The following is a 24334-nucleotide window of genomic DNA, read 5'->3' as shown; positions in this document are numbered from 1 at the left end:
ATAAACTTAATGGTGGAACCTGGCAATAAGGGTCCATATTTCTGAAATTATATGAAATATCACAATACATTTCCTGAATACTATGCTATGACCCTAAGTTGTAAGCAATTAGCTGGTGAATTCAAGTGTAAAGACACACACACACACACACACACACACACACGCACACACGCACAGACACACAGACACACACACACACACACACACACACACACACACACACACACACACACACACACACAGTTATCTTCATGCAGAATACATCCAGTACAAAACAGTCTGCATTCATGAAAAATGGATAATACTTTTATTACAAATGTACTAACTCAGTACAGTAATTTAGATAATTCTATACTCTGCACTGAGCAGAAGTTAAAAAAACACCCTCACCATGGAAGCACATAATTCAAAATATTAGACTGTGACATAACACCTCTGGACCCAGTAAAATGTGCATCTGTAAATAAAATAAATAAATAAATATTGCAATCTCCCTTTCTTGTTTTGTTAGTTAATATTCGAATAGTGATCTCACTGCGCTTAGCTGCTTAACAAGATTGACATTCTACTGTTAGGGTTTTCTTTTTCCTACCACTTTAGTTTCTCTAGTCCGTAGGTTGTTATTTGCAACAGTTTGCAAATGAGAAAAAATAAAAAATTTGTTTTCTGATAAAATAATTGAATTTGCCTTTTGATGTAATGATAACTCAGTAAAGAAATACTCTAAGCTATTAATGATAACTCAGTAAAGAAATACTCTAGGCTATTATTGTACTTGATATACAAATCAGACATCCAACACAACAACTATAGTGGAAACAGAATATAATGCAGATTATACAATGACTGGCCGTTAACATCGTAAAATGAGCACACTGATTGGCCAGCCCAACCAGCATGCCCATTAAGAATATACAACGGAAAAAGGTCCGGACGCTTGGACTTTTTTCCATTGATATATTCTTTAATTTTAACGTTTTGTTTTTTTTCAAAAGAAAAAAAAGCGTAGCAATGTAGATCTTCTTTTCTCCATTGCTTACTTTCCTAAGCACTGATGTACTGGCTATGCATGGGAATGCAAGTTCCAAACACATGCGCAGTACATCAAATAGGGCAAGGAGGAGATAGCCAGAGGCAGAAGGAAAGCACGGTGCCATTATACAAGGACATTATTTAAGAAAAGTAAGTATTTTTTTCTTAAACAATCCCCCGGATTTATGAAAGCTTGCATGGAGTGCAAGAAGAGTGTATGAGCTCACGCCGGCAATATGTCTGCTGTGCGATCCAGGTACAATCAGCAGGGGCGTGCACGAGAGCTGCTAAAGCTACTTTTGCACAGACAGCATCATGGTATGCAAATTATCTCATTTGCTCGTGAAAGCCATGCAAATAAGCTAAAGTTGCGATTCAGGAAACACTAACCTGTCCGTGGAAGATTAGTGTTAGCTGCAGAAATATACTCCGTTGGTATCGGAGTACATTTTTGCAAATAGCTAAACGGAGCTATGACAGCTCCAAATAAAGGATGCATACAGTTGAGGAAGCATGCCAATGGCCAAATATAAGGCCATTGGCATTATAAAACATTTAAAAATATAACAATTTAACTTTTTTTTCCCCCGATCTCTGATGTTTAAGCATAGCGCAGCACCGCGCAAACGTGCGGCACTTATAAAAACAAGAAAATAATTTAAAAAAAAACAAAAATAGGCATTTTCACTAAAAAGCTTTTTCTGCCATGCAGGTAAATGGCAGGCTGAAGACAACATGGCCACTGAGTAGTGGTTGCTAACGGGGGGAAACTCAGTGTGAGAGATGTAACCATGCATTACTAGGCAATCCTATGCAAATGAGGATAAGGATAGTGAATCCCAATTTTCCCCAGCATGTGAATCATGTCCCAAGAGTGTAAGAGTAGGAGTAGATGAGTAGAAGAGTAGAATATAGGTGACATCATGAGGGGGTGTGTCAGCCAGGCTGTAAGCTAATTGGAGCACAGTGGCTTGTGTTTGCCCTGAGTTGCTCAGGATTGCAAGAGGCATGCCTACAGTTGTCCTATTTGAAAACCTCAAACCCAAGATGCACACTGTTAAAAGATAGGAAACGTCTTGCAAACATGCACACAGTGTGTGCGCACGTGTGCGCGCGTTTGCGCTTGTTTGCACAGCACTTCCCCCAGGCGGAAACAGAAAGGCAAAAGGAAGGAAAAGAAGTAGTAGGAAGTTAACAAAGGAGAATTAGCAGTGCTGCCAGGTGAAATATATCAGAATCAGTCAATTACACAGGCAGCAGACTAGCCCAGCCCAGCACTTTAAACTCTGCAAACACCATTCCCCCCTGTTTTTTCTCAAGAACTCTGCAACACTGCAATATACAAAGAGGAAAAGCTTAAAAAGCTTAAATCAGACAAAATGTTAGGGGCTGCTCTTGCTATCATAAGGCAAGAATACAGCTTATATGGGACCTGACAATTTATTTATTTTTATTTATTCATTTACATTTGTTTACCAGGAAATTCCAACTGGATGCAGTTCCTTTTTCAGCGGATGCCCGGGAAGAAAAGCTCCACATCATGTACATGATAAATAGAGATACAAAGTTGCAGCACTAGTAAACAACATTACAGGTTGTTGGCTTTAATACAATAACAAGATATTGATTATCAACAGTATATACAGTAAATGGTGCAAGTTAAGATAGTTTCTTGTTTATAATATTAGTAACAAAGTTGTCAGACAAGATGTTAAAGTATGTAAAGACAACTAGCTATTTCTGACTGTGGTTAGTAGTGGCAATAGTATAATCAGGTTAAGAGTCGAGGTGGGTGGGGTAAGGGTGGGGGTGTTAGTCTGGATTACTGTATTACCCCTGGCTGTGTTCTACATGAACTACAGTGTGAACTGGCACCTCACCTGTGTGCCCTGTTCAATCACAGCCTCACCTCAGGCTTTGTCCCTTTCAAATGGCGCACTGCTACAGTCATCCCTTTACACAAAGGAGGAGTGAATACAGACCCTGGGAATTATCACCCAATTAGTCTGATGAGTCTGATATACAAAGCTATGGAACACATCATCATGGACTTAATAAACAAGGATATAGGGAATCTCCAGACTCTGGATCCTACACAGTTTGGTTTTGTGAAGGGTAGATCATAGCTGTTCAACTTGATTGACTTCTTTGAGTCAGTCACCAGAGCTGTGGATGGAGGCAGGGTGGTTCATACAGCCTACCTTGATCTGGACAAGGCCTTTGATACCATTCTCCACTCAGGAGTCATAGAAAAACTCACTAAGCTAGGCATCAACCCCTATATCACTAGATGGGTTGCAAACTGGCTCACAGATAGAACCCACGGTGTGAAAGTGGCTGACTCCAAGTCAGACTGCCAACCAGTCATGAGTGGAATCCCAGAGGGTTTGGTCCTGAGTCCTCTCCTGTTTGGTATCTACTTCTCAGAAGTCCAAGCCAACATGAAGGGACTCTGGCTAACAAAGTTTGCAGATGATTGCAAGTTGGGAGCTATTATTAACTCCCCAAGTGATGTTGACATCCTACAGAAAGGTCTCAATGACACCAATGACTGGTGTCAGAACTATGGTCTTAAGCTCAATGCCAAAAAATCTGTCATCATCCCCCATGGGAAAAACCTGGTTCCCTTGAATTACCACATTGATGGTAGTCCACTGAACACAGAAGGCGTTATAAGAGATCTGGGAAAAAAGGTTGACAGCAACCTCTCTTTTGACCACCACATTGCCACTGAGGTCAGACAGTCCTTCTATGTCGCACATCTCATTACTAAGGGGTTCACATCTAGGAAGAAAGAGGTCATTGTCTCATTGTACTCTTCCCTCATTAGGCCAATCATCGAGTACAATGTCCCATTTGGCATGTACCTCACTAGACACCTGCAGCAACTGGAGGGACCGCAAAAGTGCCTTACAAAGAGGATCCTAGGCCTTAAACACTTGTCCTATATGGACAGACTCAAAAAACTCCAACTATTCTCTGTCTCATATCGCCTACTTAGAGGCGATCTCTGTTTGACTTACAAAGCCATGTCAGACCCAGCTCTGTTAGGAAATGCTACATCTAAAGAAATCCCAATCCATTCGCACCACATGCTCCAGAGACCTCATCCTCATTACCACAATCAACAGAACATGCTGGAGGGACAGGTTCATAACCCAGAGACTGCCCATGCTATGGAATAGACTTCCCATACATGTCAAGCAGAGCACCTCACTGGGCCTCTTGAAAAGAAATCTTGATATGTGGATAGGAAATAGAAAATTCACCCCGGGGATCACTCCAGTGGCTCTACTTGACAGCGGCACTAGGAACTAAGGTTGGGTGGCACAATGCCAGAGTAATCCTATGAGATAGGCTTTTAAAGGCTCCAGGGCCATTAGCCTAGTACACACCTATGAACCTATGAACCTATAAACTGGATACAGGCAAATCAATGTATGCTGCTTACCTCATCCTGGTAAAGACCACTGACATCATCCCACATTCTGACATTATTGACAAGCTAATCAAACTAAATGCACACCCCTATGTAACCCACTGGATAGCAAGTTGGCTTACTGACAAAACCGAGTCTATTACTGCAGGAGGCGCACTGTCATAAAAAAGGTTGTTACTACTGGCATCCCTCAGGGATCAGTCCTTGGGCCACTTCTCTTCAGTATTTAATTCTCTGATGCCAAAACTGATGTTAAGTATCTGTAGATGGCTGTATGCTCAGAGATAAAACAACTGGAATTGAGATATTTAGAAAAGGGTAGGAACAAACTACATAGGAAAACAATGGGAATTGTGGGAACAATACATACAAGGGAGGAATGAGGTTTAAAAGGTGGAAGGACTTAAATGAGCTATGTAAACAAACTCTACAACAGAAGGAGGAAACTGATGCGGAATAAGTAGAAGTCCCAAGACTGGAAAAACTCCCTTATCAGCCTCAACAAAAGGATGAGATCCCTCAATAAAAATCCTCTAAAGCTAGCTATGAAAACAGAATTGCAGCAGATAGTAAAGACAGCCACAAGGTCTTCTATAGTTATGTAAAGAATCTCCACGGCAATACCCAGATTTGCTCGGTGCTACTGCACAATGGCACCTCCTATAACGAGCCAACAGATATTGCCAATGCACTGGCCAACCAGTTCAGTGCTAACTTTACCCCTCCCCCAAAAGACCAATCACAATACCAGTAGATTGCCAGGCACCCAGTATTACTGCTGCACAGGTTAAAACAGCACTGTCCAAGGCCAAGAATACAGCTTATATGGGACGGGACAATTTATTTATTTTTATTTATTCATTTACATTTGTTTACCAGGAAATTCTGACTGGATGCAGGTCCTTTTTCAGCGGATGCCTGGGGAGAAAAGCTCCACATCATGTACATGATAAATAGAGATACAAAGCTGCAGCAATAGTAAACAACATTACAGGTTGTTGGCTTTAATACAATAACAAGATATTGATTATCAACAGTATATACAGTAAATGGTGCAAGTTAAGATAGTTTCTTGTTTATAATATTAGTAACAAAGTTGTCAGACAAGATGTTAAAGTATGTAAAGACAACTAGCTATTTCTGACTGTGGTTAGTAGTGGCAATAGTATAATCAGGTTAAGAGTCTAGGTGGGTGGGGTAAGGGTGGGGGTGTTAGTCTGGATTACTGGATTATCTCTGGCTGTGTTCTACATGAACTACAGTGTGAACTGGCACCTCACCTGTGTGCCCTGTTCAATCACAGCCTCACCTCAGGCTTTGTCCCTTTCAAATGGCGCACTGCTACAGTCATCCCTTTACACAAAGGAGGAGTGAATACAGACCCTGGGAATTATCGCCCAATTAGTCTGATGAGTCTGATATACAAAGCTATGGAACACATCATCATGGACTTAATAAACAAGGATATAGGGAATCTCCAGACTCTGGATCCTACACAGTTTGGTTTTGTGAAGGGTAGATCATAGCTGTTCAACTTGATTGACTTCTTTGAGTCAGTCACCAGAGCTGTGGATGGAGGCAGGGTGGTTCATACAGCCTACCTTGATCTGGACAAGGCCTTTGATACCATTCTCCACTCTGGAGTCATAGAAAAACTCACTAAGCTAGGCACCAACCCCTATATCACTAGATGGGTTGCAAACTGCCTCACAGATAGAACCCACGGTGTGAAAGTGGCTGACTCCAAGTCAGACTGCCAACCAGTCATGAGTGGAATCCCAGAGGGTTTGGTCCTGAGTCCTCTCCTGTTTGGTATCTACTTCTCAGAAGTCCAGGCCAACATGAAGGGACTCTGGCTAACAAAGTTTGCAGATGATTGCAAGTTGGGAGCTGTTATTAACTCCCCAAGTGATGTTGACATCCTACAGAAAGGTCTCAATGACACCAATGACTGGTGTCAGAACTATGGTCTTAAGCTCAATGCCAAAAAATCTGTCGTCATCCCCCATGGGAAAAACCTGGTTCCCTTGAATTACCACATTGATGGTAGTCCACTGAACACAGAAGGCGTTATAAGAGATCTGGGAACACAGGTTGACAGCAACCTCTCTTTTGACCACCACATTGCCACTGAGGTCAGACAGTCCTTCTATGTCGCACATCTCATTACTAAGGGGTTCACATCTAGGAAGAAAGTGGTCATTGTCTCATTGTACTCTTCCCTCATTAGGCCAATCATTGAGTACAATGTCCCATTTGGCATGTACCTCAGTAGACACCTGCAGCAACTGGAGGGACTGCAAAAGTACCTTACAAAGAGGATCCTAGGCCTTAAACACTTGTCCTATACGGACAGACTCAAAAAACTCCAACTATTCTCTGTCTCATATCGCCTACTTAGAGGCGATCTCTGTTTGACTTACAAAGCCATGTCAGACCCAGCTCTGTTAGGAAATGCTACATCTAAAGAAATCCCAATCCATTCACACCACATGCTCCAGAGACCTCAGCCTCATTACCACAATCAACAGAACATGCTGGAGGGACAGGTTCATAACCCAGAGACTGCCCATGCTATGGAATAGACTTCCCATACATGTCAAGCAGAGCACCTCACTGGGCCTCTTGAAAAGAAATCTTGATATGTGGATAGGAAATAGAAAATTCACCCCGGGGATCACTCCAGTGGCTCTACTCGACAGCGGCACTAGGAACTAAGGTTGGGTGGCACAATGCCAGAGTAATCCTATGAGATAGGCTTTTAAAGGCTCCAGGGCCATTAGCCTAGTACACACCTATGAACCTATGAACCTATAAACTGGATACAGGCAAATCAATGTATGCTGCTTACCTCATCCTGGTAAAGACTACTGACATCATCCCACATTCTGACATTATTGACAAGCTAATCAAACTAAATGCACACCCCTATGTAACCCACTGGATAGCAAGTTGGCTTACTGACAAAACCCAGTCTATTACTGCAGGAGGCGCACTGTCATAAAAAAGGTTGTTACTACTGGCATCCCTCAGGGATCAGTCCTTGGGCCACTTCTCTTCAGTATTTAATTCTCTGATGCCAAAACTGATGTTAAGTATCTCTAGATGGCTGTATGCTCAGAGATAAAACAACTGGAATTGAGATCTTTAGAAAAGGGTAGGAACAAACTACATAGGAAAAAATGGGAATTGTGGGAACAATACCTACAAGGGAGGAATGAGGTTTAAAAGGTGGAAGAACTTAAATGAGCTATGTAAACAAACTCTACAACAGAAGGAGGAAACTGATGCGGAATAAGTAGAAGTCCCAAGACTGGAAAAACTCCCTTATCAGCCTCAACAAAAGGATGGGAATCCCTCAATAAAAATCCTCTAAAGCTAGCTATGAAAACAGAATTGCAGCAGATAGTAAAGACAACCACAAGGTCTTCTATAGTTATGTAAAGAATCTCCACGGCAATACCCAGATTTGCTCGGCACTACTGCACAATGGCACCTCCTATACTGAGCCAACAGATATTGCCAATATACCGGCCAACCAGTTCAGTGCTAACTTTACCCCTCTCCCAAAAGATCAATCACAATACCAGTAGATTGCCAGGCACCCAGTATTACTGCTGCACAGGTTAAAACAGCACTGTCCAAGGCCAAGAATACAGCTTATATGGGACCTGACAATTTATTTATTTATATTTATTTATTTACATTTGTTTACCAGGAAATTCCAACTGGATGCAGGTCCTTTTTCAGTGGATGCCCAGGAAGAAAAGCTCCACATCATGTACATGATAAATAGAGATACAAAGTTGCAGCAATAGTAAACAACATTACAGGTTGTTGGCTTTAATACAATAACAAGATACTGATTATCAACAGTATATACAGTAAATGGTGCAAGTTAAGATAGTTTCTTGTTTATAATATTAGTAACAAAGTTGTCAGACAAGATGTTAATGTATGTAAAGACAACTAGCTATTTCTGACTGTGGTTAGTAGTGGCAATAGTATAATCGGGTTAAGAGTCTAGGTGGGTGGGGTAAGGGTGGGGGTGTTAGTCTGGATTACTGGATTATCCCTGGCTGTGTTCTACATGAACTACAGTGTGAACTGGCACCTCACCTGTGTGCCCTGTTCAATCACAGCCTCACCTCAGGCTTTGTCCTTTCAAATGGCACACTGCTACAGTTATCCCTCTACACAAAGGAGGAGTGAATACAGACCCTGGGAATTATCGCCCAATTAGTCTGATGAGTCTGATATACAAAGCTATGGAACACATCATCATGGACTTAATAAACAAGGATATAGGGAATCTCCAGACTCGGGATCCTACACAGTTTGGTTTTGTGAAGGGTAGATCATACCTGTTCAACTTGATTGACTTCTTTGAGTCAGTCACCAGAGCTGTGGATGGAGGCAGGGTGGTTCATACAGCCTACCTTGATCTGGCCAAGGCTTTTGATACCATTCTCCATTCAGGAGTCATAGAAAAACTCACTAAGCTAGGCATCAACCCCTATATCACTAGGTGGGTTGCAAACTGGCTCACAGATAGAACCCACAGTGTGAAAGTAGCTGACTCCAAGTCAGACTGCCAACCAGTCACAAGTGGAGTCCCATAGTGTTTGGTCCTGGGTCCTCTCCTGTTTGGTATCTACTTCTCTGAAGTCCAGGCCATCATGAAAGGACTCTGGCAGACAAAGTTTGCAAATGATTACAAGTTGGGAACGAATATTAACTCATCAAGTGATGCTGACATCCTACAGAAAGGCCTCAATGACACCAATGACTGGTGTCAGAACCAAGGCCTTAGGCTCAATGCCAAAAAATGTGCCGTCATCCCTTTTGGGAAAAACCCAGTTCCCTTGAATTACCACATTGATGGTAGTCCACTGAACACAGAATGCATTATAAGAGATCTGGGAACACAGGTTAACAGCAACCTCTCTTTTGACCACCACATTTCCATTGTAGTCAGAAAGTCCTTCTATGTGGCACATCTCATTGCTAAGGGTTTTGCATCCAGGAAGAAAGAGGTTATTGTCTCCCTCTACTCTTCCCTCATTAAGCCAATCATCGAGTACAATGCCCCATTTGGCATGTATTTCACTAGACCCCTTCAACAACTGGAGAGGCCACAAAAGTACCTCACAAAGAAGATTCTAGGCCTTAAACACTTGTCTTATATGGACAGACTCAAAAAACTCCAACTATTCTCTGTCTCATATCGCCTAATTAGAGGCGATCTCTGCTTGACTTACAAAGCCATGTCTGACCTAGCTCTGTTAGAAATGCTACATCTAAAGAAATTGCAATCCGTCTGTACCACATGCTCCAGAGACATCAACCTCATTACCACAATCAAAAGAACATGCTGGAGGGACAGGTTCATAACCCAGAGACTGCCCATGTTATGGAACAGAATTTCCATACATGTCAAGCAGAGCACCTCACTGGCCCTCTTCAAGAGAAATCTTGATGAGTGGATAAGAAATGGAAAATTCACCCCGGGGATCACTCCAATGGCTCTACTCAACAGAGGCACTAGGAACTAAGGTCAGGTGGCATAATGCCATGGTAATCCTATGGGATAGGCTTGTAAAGGCTCCAGGGCCATTAGCCTAGTACACACCTATGAACCTATAAAAGCAGCTCACCACCTTCATTATATAGAGTACAGAGTATACTGAAGGCAGTATATAGACTATTTGGTCACTCATGCATAACAACAGAAATTTGAAGTAAAATACAGGAATAAAAGAAAAATGAAATAAACTTATCTAATAAGAGAACTCCTGTTTCAGATTTATAGATAAATAAGATGTTGTGGTTCCATTTTTAACATATAAAGGTCCCTTGCTACAAATTAGATAGTTGATGGGTGTCAAATGGGATAGTTTACAATTTTCAGTGCTTCTTGTCTGTCGTTTGTGCAATCAACATCTAAAATGGTTTACTTAATGCCCATAAGCCATCATTTTTTTCTAAAAAACTATCACCTTGGACTTATTCCTTTATAACTGATTACATGAAACCCAAAACAACACCTTAAATACAAACTGTATAGATGGCTGCTACCGTCTAAGTGATGCTCTAATAATGCAGCGAGTGAACCCGACTCGAACCAGGATAAAGTGTTTTAATAACAAAGCTTTCCACAAAGTTATAAAACCAAAACGTAAAAACCACAATGTTAAGCGCTTTCATCTGTGCATACAGAGAACAAATTTTGCATGTATTACACTTCCTTTTAAAACCTTTTTGGTGCCAAAAACTTCTTTACTTACATTTAAAGTGCCAATGCATCAATATTTGATTGTATCATTACAAATTGTAAAAATGTAAAAATATAAAAATGTAAATACAAAGTGTCCATTTCAATATATCCTAAAATATAATACTATTTATAAGAATCTATCTCTTATATATAATAATATACTAAAAACTGTTAAAAATTAATACATATTATAAGATGAACATAAAATCCAACTCTTCTTTTCTTTAAACTGTTAAAAAGTTTTTTGTATACATTATAATAGTTTATAACAACTGCAAAAAAGGTTTATAACAACTGCAAAAAAAGTTTAATAGTAATATGGTCATTGATCTCGGGTTCTCTTGTGGCATTGGTTAAAATCTGCTACATACTCTCTCTCTTTTGCTTAAAAGTATTTTGTAGTCACCACCCCGGGGATCTATGTTTACTTGATCTAAAATAGCAAATTTAAACTCGTGTGTTTCTCCCTTATTACTAATATGCCTAGACAATGCGCTGTTCATATCTTTCACTCTAATTTTGTATAGATGATCATATATGCATTTCCTGAATTGTCTCTCAGTCTTACCTATGTAGAAGGCAGTACATGCCATGCACTTAGCCAAATATATAATGTTTTTACTATTGCATTTCCCAGCTCTAAATTTAACATATGTCTTGTTTATATCATTCAGTCTGCAACCTATCTTTTCATTTATAGCAAAACATTGTTTGCAACATCCACATTTCCTTGTAGTTTTAACAATATTCTGAATTTTGTTAGTTTTCTTTCCTTTCTCCAAATGTCTCTTAATATTCATACCCATTTTGTTGACAAACCTAGGTCTTTCACCTATAATATTCCTAACCTCTTCATCAACTAATAACATATTCCAGTGTCTACTAATAATATTTTTAATTTCATTTACATAGGGTGAATATGTTAGAACACACATTCTTGTTGGAACTGATTCCTCAGATTTCTCTTTGTTAAATACAATGTCATTTAATTCAGTTCCTAATATGGGTAGATATTTTTTACCCCATTGGTTAATGACATGTAGAAATATCATTTAGTACTAACAAGGGTGCCCTCTGTTAAAAAAACATAGTTCTAATGAAATTGATTTCTTTTTCCATCACTTCAAAATTGGAAGACATACGGGCAGCTCTTATACACTGTCCTTTAAATATATTCTTTAACATTTGTCTGGGATGGTTACTTGTATATTCCAGATACCCATTAGAAAAGGTATCTTTCCTGTAAATCTCAGACTGAAAACCCATATTAGTGTGTCTAATATAAGTATCTAAATGTGCTATCCCTTCAGTACTAACATTGTAGGTAAATTTCAAAAAATTACTAGTATGATTTAAGTGTTCAATAAATTCATTAATAATTTAAACCGGTCCATTCCATAAAATAAACATATTGTCCAGGAATCTGGTGTAATACAATATGTATTTATAATAATCACTAGTAAATAAAAATTGATTTTCCCACTCAAGCATAACCAAGTTTGCAAATATAGGTGCACGTGATGCCCCCATAGCCACTCCCTTGGTTTGTTTAAAATATATTAACTTAATTACTGACATGATGGGATTAGTACTGGATCATAATTACATCTATTTTGAGGGGGAATATAACAAACCAAGGGAGTGGCTATGGGGGCATCATGTGCCCCTATATTTGCAAACTTGGTTATGCTTGAATGGGAAAATCAATTTTTATTTACTAGTGATTATTATGAATACATATCGTATTACACCAGATTCCTGGACGATATGTTTATTTTATGGAATGGACTGGTTGAAATTATTAATGAATTTATTGAACACAAATCATACTAGTAATTTTTTGAAATTTACCTACAATGTTAGTACTGAAGGGATAGTATATTTAGATACTTATATTAGACACACTAATATGGGTTTTCAGTCTGAGATTTACAGGAAAGATACCTTTTCTAATGGGTATCTGGAATATACAAGTAACCATCCCAGGCAAATGTTAAAGAATATATTTAAAGGACAGTGTATAAGAGCTGCCCGAATGTCTTCCAATTTTGAAGTGATGGAAAAAGAAATCAATTTCATTAGAGCTATGTTTTTTAACAGAGGGTACCCATTGTTAGTACTAAATGATATTTCTACATATGTCATTAACCAATTTGGTAAAAAATATCTACCCATATTAGGAACTGAATTAAATGACATTGTATTTAACAAAGAGAAATCTGAGGAATCAGTTCTGACAAGAGTGTGTGTTCTAACATATTCACCCTATGTAAATGAAATTAAAAATATTATTAGTAGACACTGGAATATGTTATTAGTTGATGAAGAGGTTAGGAATGTTATAGGTGAAAGACCTAGGTTTGTCAACAAAATGGGTATGAATATTAAGAGACATTTGGAGAAAGGAAAGGAAACTAACGAAATTCAGAATATTGTTAAAACTACAAGGAAATGTGGATGTTGCAAACAATGTTTTGCTATAAATGAAAAGATAGGTTGCAGACTGAATGATATAAACAAGACATATGTTAAATTTAGAGCTGGGAACTGCAATAGTAAAAACATTATATATTTGGCTAAGTGCATGGCATGTACTGCCTTCTACATAGGTAAGACTGAGAGACAATTCAGGAAATGCATATATGATCATCTATACAAAATTAGAGTGAAAGATATGAACAGCGCATTGTCTAGGCATATTAGTAATAAGGGAGAAACACACAAGTTTAAATTTGCTATTTTATATCAAGTAAACATAGATCCCCGGGGTGGTGACTACAAAATACTTTTAAGCAAAAGAGAGAGCATGTGGCAGATTTTAACCAATGCCACAAGAGAACCCAGGATCACTGACCATATTACTATTAAACCTTTTTTGCAGTTGTTATAAACCTTTTTTGCAGTTGTTATAAACTATTATAATGTATACAAAAAACTTTTTAACGGTTTAAAGAAAAGAAGAGTTGGATTTTATGTTCATCTAATAATATGTATTAATTTTTAACAGTTTTTAGTATATTATTATATATAAGAGATAGATTCTTATAAATAGTATTATATTTTAGGATATATTGGAACAGACACTTTGTATTTACATTTTTATATTTTTACATTTTTACAATTTGTAATGATACAATGAAATATTGATGCAGTGGCACTTTAAATGTAAGTAAAGAAGTTTTTGGCGCCAACAAGATTTTAAAAGGAAGTGTAATACATGCAAAATTTGTTCTGAAGAAGTCTGTATGCACAGATGAAAGCGCTTAATGTTGTGGTTTTTACGTTTTGGTTTTATAACTTTGTGGAAAGCTTTGTTATTAAAACACTTTATCCAGGTTCAAGTCGGGTTCACTTGCTGCATTATTAGAGCATCACTTAAGATGGTAGCAGCCGTCTATACAGTTTGTATTTAAGGTGTTTCTTTACAACTGCTCTACAACTGTCTCTACATTGCTATGCATTATATTGAATTATAATTATTTGATCTTTGGTTTAATTTGCAGTATTGGATAGAGTCCAGACCATGAATGAAAATATCCATTGAAATGAATGTTCTTCTCCAGTTATCTAATAAGCAAGCTCATAATTTCATACATATCTTGTTGTACTGAAGAAACAAAGCAACTAGTTTTGCTATACTTGTCTTAACCATATGTTGGTGCAAATCAGCACTGACTATTTCCTAAAAGGAATATAAGCAAACAAAAACTAAGGCTGCAATGACAGTGCTAATGCATAGATTATTCTTTTGAATAGTCATTCTCAAAGACATCCCAACTTCAACTGGCCAAACCGTCAGACTGCATATAATGCCATGTCCTGCTTTGCTGTCAAATCACAAAAAGGAATAAATTGCTGCTTCACATAGAAAATAATATGGTTTCTATATTTCTAATATACCTTCATAACATTTAGCAGCCCCTAGCATAAAAGGTTCTTTTTAAGCACTAATGCCCTGCAACAAAATGGCTATTTTAACAGAGCACATAAGTCAGGAAACTGATCCAGCTATTTAGTTTCCAGGCAGTTGGACCTAAGACACACAGTAGATATAGTGTTGGAACTTTCACTAAGCATGGCTCTAAACAGAAGAATAACTACCCCAGACAGAATGTGTAGAAAGCATTCTTTACATACATTCACATGAAATCAAAAAGGATTTAGACAGAAGCAATCAACTACATTATTTGCACACATGCCCAAATATTTTAAAGGGATAACTGACTCAGCAACAAATGATAAAGTAAAATCTATCAGATATTCAAACAGAAAAAGTAGCAGCTGTAGAGAATGTACAAATGTAGTTGGCTCAACTAGTACCCTGTGTCAGTACCATGAACCAGCAATCCACCCCCACAGCTCTTCAAGAGAAGTGCAAAAAAATAAATAAATAACACTTTACTGTAATAAATTTGATCCGTGTCCCGACCCAGCTTTTTAAGACACTCCTTGAATTGGCACACCAACCAGGTGGCTAGATGCATGACATGCCCCCTCTCCATCCTAGCCATTCAGATGACTTTTCTGTGGCCTTCCCCCCAAACCTCCTTTAACATATTTTATTAAAAAAATCATTTCTTCTTTTAAACTGTAGCAAACTGCTTTTTAAAAAATCAAGCATACAGTTGCTACAGTTAATACCCTGCCTGCAGGGAGGACTATGGTGCTCATATTTTAGTTTGCACTTATTCTTTTTAAACTGTGGCAAACTGCTTGCTGCAACTGTAGCAAACAATTGCTACAGTTTATACCCTGTATATGCTACATTGCTTAGGTTTTCATTATAAAAAAAAAAAAATTTTACTTTTAAACTGTGCCAAATTGCTTGCTTTAGTTTATGTGCCACACACATAGCACTATAGTACAAATGAAATACTAACTCTTAAAAGTTGGTATTGCATTAAGAGTGTTTGGGATCAACTGATCACACTCCATCAACACTTTGTGCCCAGGGCAGTTGATCCTCCCAGCCCAAAGGGCATCATGCTGTTATTGGAGGAAACTTGAGCAAATTATAATATAAAATCAAGAGTATGGTGGTGATAACTGGATACATATGTATGGCTTTACTTAAATGTCTACTTTGCTGACTGGCCATCTACCTAAACAGTCTAAAATAACAAATAGTGTACGTCCAGTAGCTGTTGTTGTCTTTCCTGGAATTTATACCCTATGGTCATCTCTTTGCATTTTAACAAAAATAATTGTAGAGTAGTAATAGATTCATAGATTCATAGACTGTTGCTAGGCTAATGGCTTGGGGGGGGGGGCTTTTCTAAGCCAAGTCAGGTTTTCTCAAAAGAATAATGATGTCCTGTATCCAAACAGGATATTGAAGGCTGGCCAAGCATTTATAAGCACCTCTATCCATAAAGAACAAGGGTTTATCAAAAAAGGTGCTCCCATCTCAAATATTATAAATGGCACTCCTTTTCAGAGATATACTTGTTTGGATATTTATGCACACAACTGTCTCTCAGTCAGTAATCATATTTGCAATGCTGTCATGAAATCCGTCTATCTGTCTCAGTTATTTTCTAAGGGGATGTCTTCAAGATCCAAGAAAGTCTTGGTACCACTGTACTCTTCTTATATTGACTCATGTTTGAATCCATATACATCTATATATATCTATCTATAAACACACACACACACACACACACAAGCACACACACACACACACACACACACACACACACACACACACACACACACACACACACACACACACACACACACACACACACACACACACACACAGGTTCCCATCAGATTATCGAAGTTTCAAAACTTTGAAAGTAACATGGTCGAGACCATATGATCGAAGTTTTCATACTTTGAACGTTTTGAAGAGAGATTGCAGTACAGTGTGGAACAGGAAATCTTTTCCACAATGTAGCATGATCTTGGAGTTGGTATATTTAATAAGAAGAGGGTGTTTTTATTTGTTTTTTTTAAATGTTTGAAGTTCTGAAACTTCAATCATATGATTTCAGCCATATGAATTTCGAAGTTTTGAAATTTAGATAATCTGACATAGATCCATACATACACACACACACACACACACACACACACACACACACACACACACACACTCTCACACACACACACACACACACATATATATATATATATATATATTCACTTTATAATCTCAAAATACTGAAATATCGAATTTCAGTATCTCAAGATTATAAAGCTGAAAAACCAAAACACTGAAACCCCATAAGTGTGAAATTCAAAATAGCGAACGTAAACACACAATACACCACACAACACATTCACCGTCCTCTCCACATTATAACAAACAAACAAAACACCCACCAACACAATACAAATAAGCAAACTGTGCCCCCCACACCCCTGTTACTTATATATACTAACTCCGAGGTCTCACCAAACAGAAAAAGACTCACCACTACATGCTCTATAGTCCCTTTGCACACACACATCACAAATGTACAAACACCACCCCTTTCAACACTTACACACTCATACTCTTACCTACCTACCCTAACCCACACCTACAACTTCCGAACACCCTCACATACACTCACATCCCTACCCAAAACCCTTAAAAAATGTTCACTTACCTTAATCTCCAACCATATCCACACACAGAACAATAAATCAGGCACACAGAATATCCCATGTCACATAGCGCACCACCACAACCACAAATTCGACATTTCCGGATTCTTGGTTACGGGGTTTTGCTATTTTGGAAATTTGACTTTATAGTCTGAAGATACTGAAATTTGGTACTTCAGTATATCAAGATTATAAAGTGAATCGATACAAATATATATATATATATATATATATATATATATATATATATATATATATATATATATATATATATATATATATATATATATATATATATGTATATATATATATATATATATATATATATATATATATATATATATATATATATATAAAATATATATATATGTGTGTGTGTGTGTGTGTGTTCATGTGTGCGTGTGTGCGTGTGTGTGTGTGTGTGTGTGTTTATATTCAAGCATATTGCTAGGCCTTAAACACCTCAACTATCCTGATAGATCAGCATGACTCTCCTTATATTCAGTAACCTACCTATTATTCGAAGTTGACTTGTATTTCAGTTTTCTAGCCCTGAAAGACCCAGTCCAATTTTATCTCCTATTTCTTCACAAAACCAGTACTCTACAATCACCTGCACTTGACTTACATCTACACCAACAATAAAAAAATGCCACACAGGTAGACTCAAATAGATTTAATACAAAAATCACAGTTTAAGTGCTTTCATTCATAGCTACATTGAACTTAAATAAACTTTAAAAATGACGCCAAAAGATTCTTAAGGTTGTACTACCATAAAACAATTAAAGAATCTTAAGACATCTTAAAATACATTACACGATACTGCTGTAACATGGTCTAAACACTAGGAAGGAACTTTTTTGTCACAAGGTAAAAATAATAATAATGATAATAATGAAAAAATATATAAACGTGAAACAAATAAATAAAAACGGTCATGAAAAAGTATATACTAAATATCAAAACTTAATAACAGACATGTACACATCACAGTATATGAAAAACTCATTTAAACAAGCTGATCTTATCTTCAAAACTGGTTTTGATGAAATTAAGACATTAATTCCCAGGGGAAAGTGGGGTTCAGCAAAATTTGCCAATACTCCCAATCATTTTTATTATTTTATTTTTTTATTATTATTTTATTATTTTGTATTATTTTTCATTAATCAGTACGCTGTTCATTGATTTTTCTAATCTACACCAACCAACAAGTAAAGAAGACTCACTGAAGGGATAGGTTAATAACACTATGTATTCCCAGACTATGAAATAAGTTACTAATACAGAGTACTGCTTTGGCTACCTTTATGGCTATTCTCGATGATTAGATGGGTAGACTTAAATTTACATCAGGGTATCTCATAAAGACCTACTTAGTTTTGGAGGTGAGTACTATTAAGTGCTTGTAAAGTGTGGCAAGAACTTTTTAAGTGTGCTACTTAAAGGTGTGGATTGTGTTGGGATATAAATACATAAAACAAATGACACATTAAGAGGGACTAGGAGTTGTGGTTCCTGTGCATATTGTCCACATATTTTAGGGGTTGATTGGGTGGAAATAGGTTCCCCTAAGAGAAAGATGTTCCTGAAAAGAGGTTCATGTGGCTCTAAGGGACTGGTTTATATTTCCATTTGTCAGAGTTGCCAACAGTTTTATGTTGGCAAAACTGAAAGGGCTTTGCGTAGAAGGATCTACGAGCATCTTTATGCCATTAGATGTGAGGATGATAAAAACGCCCTCTTTAGACACTTAAAGGGGAATGGTTTATGTAAAACTTTCCAGTTTGGTATACTGGAAAACCTTGGTAATGACATCAGGGGTGGGGACTGGAAAAATAGGCTAGATAGGGAAGAATTAAAGTGGCAGCTAAGACTAAATTATACACATCCCCCAGGTATTAACGAAGCATATAGTATTATGCCTGTGTTGAAATATCATTCATTCAGGCTTTAAAAGTTTTTTTTAAAAAACAACCCTTAACAACTATAAATTTATATATATTTGAAGTATTACAAAAGTATATTAAATTATATTTTATTGTATTTTTAACCATCTTTTATTAATTGAAAGGTTTTAAGATATACATGAAACTATAAATTTATGTACACTGTTTGTAGTATGGTAGGGAGGACTTGTGATTAATTGCTTATTAATTATTCATTAGCTCATGGGTATATAAGTACTGCAGTTTTAAATTGTAACTGTTTCTGATGAAGTCTTGTTTTTAAAGATGAAAGAGCACTCAATAAACTGCATTTTATTCTGCACATTGGTGTGACTAACTTCCAGCACTACTCGAGTGTTCCACTGGAACTGATTTTCTTTTTTATTTTGGTTTGTGTTATACAGTTCCTGCTGGTGTGTATTTCGAAAGAAGACTCACTGAATGGATAAGTTAATAACACTCTGTATTCCCAGACTATGAAATAAGTTACTAATACAAGTCATGCAAAGTACTGCTTTGGCTACCTTTATGGCTATTCTTGATGATTAGATAGGTAAACTTAAATTTACATCAGGGTATCTCATAAAGACCTACTTAGTTTTGGAGGTGAGTACTATTAAGTGCCTGTAAAGTGTGGCAAGAACTTTTTAAGTGTGCTACTTAAAGGTGTAGATTGTGTTTGGATAAGCATCTTATGGCTGCTTGCCTAGTAATGCTCTTATGTTCCCTAATTTTCTCATCTGTTTTAAATAGAAATTATGTTAGAAATATGCTAAAATAACCAGTCAAACACAGAAATATAAACCTAACATTGAGGTATAACACGTAAGCACTGCAACAACAGTGCCCAGCATGGGCATCAAACAGCACTACTGTCCAGGTACAGGAAAATATTATCTTCAAAGATTCCAGTTATATGGTTTCCATTGTATAAATAAATTAGAAAGCATCCACCTCTGGAACAGGGGACATCTGGTAGCAGCAAGAGATGATGGATCGCAGTAATAAAATTCAGACAAAAGTAAGCAAAAGACTAACATAACAGAGCTATCAAGGTAATTCACTGTATAGGCACCATAGTGACGTTAAACCACAGTTCTGGAAACGTTATGGGAAGCTGAAGATTATTTTTTGTTTTGAGAATTTCCAAGACTAGGGAATGAATTTTATAAAAACATGTCATTTTGAATGAATTATCTTCCTTGTTAGTCCAATAATTGGCAAAAATGTTTTACCCAAGCAGAAATAAGGTGTATTAAAGATAAAGCAATGTATGAATGCCAACAAGAGAATATTTCTATCCCATTCACATTTCTCATTCAACATAATACTCTTTAGTGTTTCAAAATGAAATTGAAATGACCAAACTGGTTATAAAGATTTATATAATTAGAAAATATAAAACACATCCGCTGTAGAGTCCTGACCACATACAGTTCAAATGAGAGAATCAATTTTACTCATCAGCTTATAGGAAGTCAGGTAGGCATATGTACCAGCTAGGCAAAGTAATACTCGTAGTTTAGGTGAATGTTTATTTATTTTAGTAGTGATGTCCAGTAATTTGAGAAATGCATTTCCAAATGGAATGGAATGTGAATTTTAAAACTGAGATACATAAAAAAGAAAAATGCTTCAGTTTTAGGATACTGTTATCATGCATTAATGAAATCAACTTTATTGTTGCTCATACTGGTAAATGGACAGGCCTATATGACAGATATCCTAATTAGATTCATCTGTAGAGGGTCATCAGGTTAAAGAGTCCAAGGATGAGATAAGCAAGAAACTGATGCGAACGTGTTATTAAAGTGCACATCAAAGAAGTTTGCTGTTTTTAAAGGGAAATTTTTGAAGTCTTAGAGATTCAGATTTTATGACAATGCTTAGGTTGAAGCATCAAAGACTCTCTTTAAAATGTCTGACTTCAAAAGATTCTGAGCACCTAATGCCAAGAGTTAAATAGAAACATTTTTGTTTCTCAGATACATATAAAACTTGAGTGGCGTCAGGTGAAAAGCAGTTTAACTTAAGGAAGCATTGGAGGTTGATCCTGAATGTGGAGGAAATTAAAACCTCTATGCATCTTGTGAACTATATATGTGGGGAGAGCTTTATAAAGACCAGTAACATTTTATGTGGGGAGTGCTTTATAAAGACCAGTAACATTTAAGATCTCATGTACTGCTTCTAGTAACTTAGCCTTATAATTGTCTTTACCCTCACGTCTGATGATAAGTTTAGAGCTTTCAGATCTGGTCTCAAGAAAAAAAGTGCAGTTTTAAGGGAAGCAGAACACATTCCTAAATTATAAGTTAAGATAATATTCTGTTATCACAGCCTTCCAATTTAGAAACCCTTTTTTATATTCATACAGAGCATGTAATGCCCACAATGCCCATTAGTATGCTGTAGACTGAAGTATAAGGTCACTATACTTTTCTGTTAGTTCTTTAGTAGTCATTATTTGGACAGCAAGCCCCTGTGAGGTAATGGGGGAAGCCATTAATTTCAGTAAGTTAGTTTGAACCATGCTAGAAATCTGAAGTTCTAAACTGCAAAGACTTTTCAGATTTGTAAGTAAAATGTATTCCCCTGTATGTGTCCTTTCCTGTCAGTCCTTGTGTGATCAGTAATTATCTTTTTTATCATCTAGTGAAAAGAGGAAAGAATCAGGAGAACCCATGTGCTTTTCTTCCATACCACTGTAAAAGCAGTATCTCTCTTCTTTTTAGCCATCACCAGTATCCATCACTCAGTAGCAAAAAAGTTCAGAAACTGTATCTCCTGCATTTCAGTGTTCATCAGTATTAATGCAATCACTACACACTCACCAAATCATAGTCAAATTAAGGAACAATGTTTTTAGCTTAATGGTTCCCAAATATAAGACTCAGCCTCTTTGCAGGTCTTGATTATAAAAAAGATAGTTAAATTGCTCACTTTACTTCCCCCCCCCTCCAAAAAAAATGAAAAAAGAAAAAAAAACTGTTTTCCAAATCCTGAAGCAACACCCAAACATAATTTAAACATGATTTTGGTAGGGCTTAAAGTAAAACACAATCTAACAAAAAGATTTGCAGTGGAATAGAGCAGTGTACGGTCATTGGCATGCACTCTGATCATACCTTGTTAACTTCCTTGTTGCCATTTGTTTGCATTTTGTTTTTACAATTTTAAGTTAAGTTGTAGGTCTGTAAGGGAGAACTTAACACTGAGTGTATACCCAAGGGTGACGAAGACGCATTTCCTTTCTGTAAAATGCTTTTATTTCATGCAATAAGCTTGGGCTATGGAAGGTAGAATGAATAGTATAGAGGGAGGGATGAAACACCTGTGTACAAGCATAAAAAGACAAAAATAAAACTGTGAATATACTTGTACAAGAAAGGCTACTCGTGAGTAAGAAAGATCAAATAAGATACTTCCTTAAAGCTGTAGGGCTCTGACTGGTGACATCAGTGCCTTAACTAAGAGCATGTAAAAGTTAACGTAGGCAGGTAGCATGCTCTTTAAGCAGAGAAAGATTAAATAGGAAAGTCAAAACAAGTGGTTTATGAAAATGAAAGTAAAATGACAAGATAATTTTTCACTTTTGTTGCCTGACTCTTACTAGCAAAATAAATGTCAACATAAAAAAGACAAAGAAATCACTGACTTGTCTGAAAAGTATGTAAAATAGGAAGAGAGAAATGGAAAGGTAAACCTGAAAATGTTAATGACATTACAAGCCTAAAAAAATAACAAAATGACAAGGTTATGAAACTTGAAAGTCATTGAGTATTCTCACAATGAAAAGGAAAAGTTCTGGCAAGAGCTACAAAATATACAACTCCGCACAGCTCCTCGTGGTGTCCTGCAGAGTGATACAGGCAACAGAGAGACCTAAGAGAGACTTTCAACAGATTTAAGTATTTTTTTCTCTGCTTTTTGCTCCGACTGCATTTTCCCACTTCAAAAGCGAGTTTCTAACTGATCTGTGTTTGAAAAAGTTATAATTGTATTGCCTTACCTGCTTTTTACAGTTGCACATTTTAAAAAATCATTTAAGTCGTTTTTCTATTGTTTAACTGTTGTAGGCTATACACTCAAGTGCAATAGCATGTTTATAGCATTTACAGTGTTTCCTGTGTGATTTTCTGTTAACTGCTGCAAAAATATATATATATTCTTTTTCCTGCCTTTACTGAACTAGATTAGTCCAGATTTCAGGCTTTGCTGAATTCTGGACTCTGGTATAGGTTCCTGTGTTGCCCATATCCTTAACTGGATATGAGGAAGCTTCTCTGTTCACCAGTGAGAGTGAGGAGCTTTGAGCAGCCTATCTGTCCCTGGAGCAGTGGTCTCAGCCCAGAAACTAGTAGCTTATTGGCCGTTTTGGGACAATTCCTATCTCTTTCAGTTTCCCTGCTTTAAAACCCGCATTTGTACGGTTTTGCGCGGTCCTGCACACCGCGCAGCATTGGGCAGCACCGCTTAAACAGGTTTAAACTATTACTGGCTCCACAAAGTCTACTCTTTACTTTTTCCCTTAGAACTGTTCTAACTCTCAAAGAAAGCGACTCTATTTTCCTTCTAAAGCCCTGCACTTGCTCAAATCTTATAAGTAAACACTAACAAACTAAAGCACTACACCCTCTTATACTCTTTATAAGTACTTGGCTCCCTATTGGTCCTTTCTGATTAGTCAATAAGCAGTTCCTTATACTATTCTGGCATGTCCAAATGTCAGTTTCAGGTTTACTCTCCAGTCCAGCTAGTGAACCTGGGAATCTTGAGGCAATGTTACAATTGCCTTATGTACACAGACCACCCTCTCCTCCTCCCAACAAGCTCAAATATATGTGAGAGATGCAACTATACAGCCAAACTGGAGGCTCAACCCAAGACTGGCACAGTCAGTCAGGAGGAGAAGGAAACCACTCACACCACAAATCCAGTCTCATATAGACCTATCGCATCAGCAAACCAAACACATAAACACACAAAAACATACTCGGAGGCTCTAAATAAAAATCTGCCAAAGCAGCAGAGACCTCC

This window comes from Protopterus annectens, chromosome 2.part1, assembly GCF_019279795.1.
Source record: "Protopterus annectens isolate FY-2018-M chromosome 2.part1, PAN1.0, whole genome shotgun sequence".
Lineage (NCBI taxonomy): Eukaryota > Metazoa > Chordata > Ceratodontiformes > Protopteridae > Protopterus > Protopterus annectens.
The sequence above is the reverse complement of the archived record's forward strand: the minus strand, read 5'-3'. Positions refer to the sequence as shown.